This window comes from Glycine max, chromosome 18, assembly GCF_000004515.6.
Source record: "Glycine max cultivar Williams 82 chromosome 18, Glycine_max_v4.0, whole genome shotgun sequence".
Taxonomy (NCBI): domain Eukaryota; kingdom Viridiplantae; phylum Streptophyta; class Magnoliopsida; order Fabales; family Fabaceae; genus Glycine; species Glycine max.
In genome coordinates this window covers 9,019,249-9,025,248 of record NC_038254.2, presented here as the reverse complement: position 1 = coordinate 9,025,248, position 6,000 = coordinate 9,019,249, and positions in this window count along the sequence as shown.

The window sequence follows — 6,000 nt, the reverse complement described above, 5'->3', positions numbered from 1 at the left end:
ATCTATAAGAGTCTGAAGGTTTTTTGTGGAATTATTTGATGCATATTTTTTAATGAAAAATCACATGAAATCCATTGAAATCTTTATATTTTTGAACACTAAAAGACGTTTCTAAGTTATAAAAAATCTTAATTAAATACCATTAGATTTCGTTGTATTAAAAAATCCTAATTGAATATCACAAAACTTATTTATATCATTAAAAAGTCTTGATATAAAAAAGTCTTTTAAAATCTTTCAAAATCATAATCCAATACACCCCTTACTTTTTTTTGTAACACTTAATTATTAATTTGATCTCTAAATTATCATCTATCTATATACAAACAAGGCCCTGGAGTGCCTCGTGTCGCGATTTCGTTGTCCCATTTCCCTCCCAAAAATGTCCCATCATGCTACAGTGCACCCCGAAACGTAGCGTTTTTTGCCAACCTTATTTTTTTGCCTTTTTTATTATTTTTATTTTACGAATACCAACACATTTATTGTTTTTTCCTTTTTTGCGTTTACGGCCATTTTGGCTTTTCGTTGCCCCATTTGCTGTTGCTTGGTTTCGTGTTTCTTTTCTCTGTCGTGAGAAAAAAAAACATGGAAGACAATGCGTTGGTACTATTGTTCATGCTCTTTCTTATCTCACCACTACCTTTCCCTCACCGTAGGTGCATAGACGCATAAACAGAACCCGTCTTCTGCTAAAGATGCAATTTTTAACATGACATCTCTTCATTTGCCCACCCATCTTCGGCGTTTTTTTCTCTTTTTTTTTTGCCATTTCGCTTCCTGTGTTCTTTGTTTGGCAGAAAAGGTGGACGCACACACTAAAGCTGCGATTTTGATGAGTACGGGGGCGTTTTTGTTGTTGCTTCAATGTTTCCTTTCTTGCATGCTTTTTGTTTCACAGAGAAGCTCGAAGAATACACTAAAGCTTTAATTTTTGGATTTTTAGAGGTACAGTTGTGTTTATATTGATCTCCTACAAAGCTTTCTGATGTTCCTTTACTTCAACTTATATTGCATGTTATTTGTTTCGCAAAAAAGGTCGAACAACACACTAAAGCTTTGATTTTTATCTCAACAGAATGGCGATTTTTTATCACCGTAGGTGCATAGACGCATAAACGGAACCTGTCTTCTACTAAAGATGCAATTTTTAACATCACATGTCTTCATTTGCCCACCCGTCTTCTGCGTTTTTTCTTTTTGTTTTCTGCCATTTCGCTTCCTGTGTGCAGGGGCGTTTTCTTTGTTGCTTTGACGTTTCCTTTCTTGCATGTTTTTTGTGGGTGTTCCTCATACTTTGAGCTACTTTGTTTCGCATAGAAGCTCGAACAACACTAAAGCTTTCATTTTTATCTCAAGAAAAGCAGCGATTTTTATCACAAAGGTGCGTTTTCTTTGTAGTTCTTTCAAAGCTTAATTTTTTTTGGGTTAATTGTTTGGGTGTTCCTCATCCTTCTACTACTTTGTTTCGCATAGAAGCCCGGACAAGACTAAAGCTTTGATTTTTATCTCAAGAAAAACAACGATTTTTATCATAACAGGTGTGTTATCTTTGTAGTTCTTTCAAAGTTTATTTTTTCGGTTAATTGTTTTGGTGTTCCTAATCCTTCTTCTACTTTGATTCGCATAGTAGCCCGGACAACACTAAAGCTTTAATTTTTATCTCAAGAAAAACAGCGATTTTTTTCACAACAGGTACGTTTTCTTTGTAGTTATTTCAAAGCTTAATTTTTTTGGTTAATTGTTTGGGTGTTCCTGATCGTTTCCTACTTTGTTGAGCATACAAGCCCCAAGAACACTAAAGCTTTGATTTTTTTCTCACAGAAGAAAAGGATAGATTTTTATGACAACAGGTGTGATTTTTTGGGTGTTTTCTGATCGTTCTTCTACGTTGATGGTGCTTTCTATCATTCCTTTTTTTTTTTTGCTTCTACGTTTCCTGTGTATTATATTTGGTTGGACCTTTTGTGTTTCAAATGTTAAATTGCACCTTTTGTATCCATTGTTGTTAGGTAGATTGCTTATTTGTGTTCTACCTCAGCCCTAATGTTTGGGTGTTCCTGATCGTTCTCCTACTTTGTTGAGCATACAAGCCCCAAGAACACTAAAGCTTTGATTTGTTTTCTCACAGAACAAAAGGATAGATTTTTATGACAACAGGTGCGATTTTTTGGGTGTTCTTGATGGTTCTTCTACGTTGAAGGTGCTTTCTATCATTCTTTTTTTTTTTTTTTTTGCTTCTACGTTTCCTGTGTATTATATTTGGTTGGACCTTTTGTGTTTCAAATGTTAAATTGCACCTTTTGTATCCATTGCTGCTGGGTAGATTGCTTATTTGTGTTCTACCTCAGCCCTAATGTTTGGGTGTTCCTGATCGTTCTCCTACTTTGTTGAGCATACAAGCCCGAAGAACACTGAAGCCTTGATTTTTTTTCTCATAGAACAAAAGGATAGATTTTTATGACAACAGGTGCGATTTTTTGGGTGTTCCTGATCGTTCTTCTACCTTGATGGTGCTTTCTATCATTCTTTTTTTTTTTTTTGCTTCTACGTTTCCTATGTATTATATTTGGTTGGACCTTTTGTGTTTCAAATGTTAAATTGCACCTTTTGTATCCATTGTTGCTGGGTTGATTGCTTATTTGTGTTCTACCTCAGCCCTAATATTTGGTTGCTTTAGTGTCTTTTGCATTGGTTGGTTATGATTTTTTTCTATGGGTGTTTATTAATGTCATTTGTAGATAATAATTTGTTTGCTTTTGTAGCAATGGTACATTTTGTATCACGTACTTATTATTTGTGTGTGTATTCTGTTGTTTCAAATATTAAATTGCACCTTTTGTATCCATTTCTGCTGAGTAGATTGCTTATTTGGGTTCAATTTGTATTAATATTGGAAAATAAAATTCTACTTCTACCTTTTGTAGTTGAAAAATTAAGTTGCACCTTTTGTATTTCAAAAATTAATTTATACATTCTTTGGTGGATGTCTATGATTCTTTTTTCTTTAGACTTTACATTTCCTGTGTATTATATTTGGAGAAATCGAAGATGTTGAGGCAACCCTTCACAACGCAAGAGAACACTGTTATCCAAACATGTGTTCTTGCATCCTCTGCATAGCCTTTAGCGGTACCTTCTTTGTTTCATTCTATTGTATGTCTTTGTGAATTTGTTAATGTTGTTGTCATAGCTGTAGTGTTATGAATTGGTTAGTTGTTGTGATTTGTGATCCTATTTTTTTGGTTCTGTTTCAGATTCTACAATGTGATAGTTTGTGGTGGCTTTGCATTTTATCAGCTATGAATTTCTTTCTTAAAACTTTGTTTTTCTTGCAGTTTTTATGATAACCAATGGTTGTTTCTTATATCATTCAGTATTTCTATTTTGACAGGATGGTGAAGGTGTAACTGAGGAGGTGAAAAACAGTTACCATGTTTTCAGAAAATTAGAGTCATGACCATCCCATTTTTATGATTTTTTTTCTTTAGCTTTTACCTTACCTTTCCTGTGTATTATATTTGGTTCGACCTTTTACCATTTCTATGATTCTTTGTATCCATTGCTGCTGGGTAAATTGCTTATTTGTGTTCTACCTCAGCTGTGAATGACTTTTTTTTTCCTTCTACCTTTCCTGTGTATTATACCTAAGCCTTCTATGTCAGCCCTTATTTGTTTGATTTTACCTAAGCCTTCTATGTCAGCCTTAATATTTGTTTGCTTTATTGTCTTTAGCATTTGTTGGTTATGATTTTTTTCTATGGGTGTTTAACCATGTCATTTTGTAGATAATAATTTGAAAAATTAAGTTGCACCATTTGTATTCTATTGTTTAGTTAATTTTGTTTATATTTTGGTATATCCTAACTGACATTGGTTTTTAATTTTGACCAAGACCAACAAACTACACAAATAATAGTGTTTGGCATTTCAAATATAGGTTTGTTGAAATTTTGATATTGTTTGCAATATTTATTGTCCTGAATTGAAGTAATCCAAATTCAGAGTCACCGGCGATTGTTACTTTGTTGAAGTAATCCAAATTCAACAAGACCTTTTTGTATCTTTAACCGGAAAATTTAGTTTGGTGTACAAATAATGTTGTATGCATGAATATTGATTTTTTGTGTTTCTTTCTTTTCTCTTTTCAAGGTAACGTATAGACCCCTACAAAATCCCGTCAGCAGATTTTTTGGAATTTGTGTTTATACAGGTACTAATGACTACTAACACTTTATCCTGTGGATATCAACATATATCATATTAATAGTCTTTGTGTAGTGACCGTCAATATTCTGATTTCAATCTTTGAAATGGAATGTTACATCCATCATAATTATTATAGTACACTATCAGATGTTTCCTGACGTATAATTTCCCGTGTAATTAATACACTACTAGATGTTTGCTGAGGTGCAATTTCCCAATGTCAAAACACTACGCGTCTATTCATATTTCATACATCGGGAAGTAAAAAATATCATCTTTTCCATATACACATATTTACTATTTTTGATAAAGAGTTACTGTTATTATTTTTTAAAATTCAACCTTTGTATGTAATTATTTATTACTATTTAATTATACACCAATAGTTATCATAAACTAGCACGGGAAGTGTAATAGCCTCACAATAAAAACACAACAACAGTAACCATAATAAACTAGCACGGTAAGTGTAAAAGGTTATTAATTACTTTGTACATTGTTAACTGTTCTTGATAATTGTTCACCCTCCCCCTCCCATAATTAAAACACAGTATTATATATATCTATAACCACCCAATATCATCAAATCTTCACCCATTTGTCGAAGGACTTCTCCAAACACAAAACACCATGAATACATCATCATCAAATGTGTCTGATGCTATAAGTTTAACTTTTTCATCCTTTATGTTTACCTTCTTATATGTTCGAGTTTGCTTCATCATGCATCCTTCATCCTTCTATGCTTGCTCTTTTCGTTCATACTACATGTTTGATATTGCGCATATTTATCTTCTCTTTTCAATGGGTACATCTTTGTTCACTTACTCATTACATAAACATTTCTCATCTAGGGCCCATCAAATTTACATGTACCGAGAATTGTGCACCGATTTGACGCGTCATTCCGTGTTGAGCAGGTCACGACTCTCACCCCTAAAAATTTACTTATTTATGTTAATATCAAATAAATAATATGTTTCAAATGTTAATGTGCAGAACGTCATTGAGGTTCCTTTTGCTTATCATAGACAATGGTCCCCAAATTATCCAAATTATGTGTTATTCGACTACGAAGGAGACAAACACTTTATAAAGCTTCATAAATATGGTAACCAATTCTTTTTTGGCGATGAACTCAAGGAACTTAGGAGAATCCATGGCATTCACGAAAGTGTTCTCATGCGTTTTGTTGGAAGGGACAAAAATACTACTTTCAGTGTGGACGTTGTGGGACCTCTACACCAAAGGGCAGCCCCAACCATAAGGCACCATGTTTTTACCATTGATGTCTCTGAAGATATGATACAACACAATTATCAATTGGTAGGTCTTTCTTAATTTAATCATAATCCTTTATATTATTTATTGTTGACTTCTTATCTTTAATCACTGTGTTCCTTCTAACCTAAGTTCTGCCACCAGAGGCTTCAATTTATTTAATTGCATCAAAAAAAAATATGGTTGTAGATCGTGGTAGTGGTAGGCATCACAAATGGATGATCACCATGAATAATGGCCCATCATGTGTTGCTGACGCGTGGATCCATTATTTAGGCGACTGTCATTTGAAGGCTGGAGATGAGGTCATCTTTTTCTACAACATTGACCAACATTTATGGGAGGTCCTCTATAGGAAGCAAGTTAAATGGGATGACAAAGAGGATGAAGTTGACTCCCCTTGAAGAACTATTTAATTACTTATCTTTGTTTTATTTTGATATATTATGTTTGTAACTTAATTACCCTCGGGTAACGAACAATTTTTTTTTTTACTTTTGTTTCTGTTTA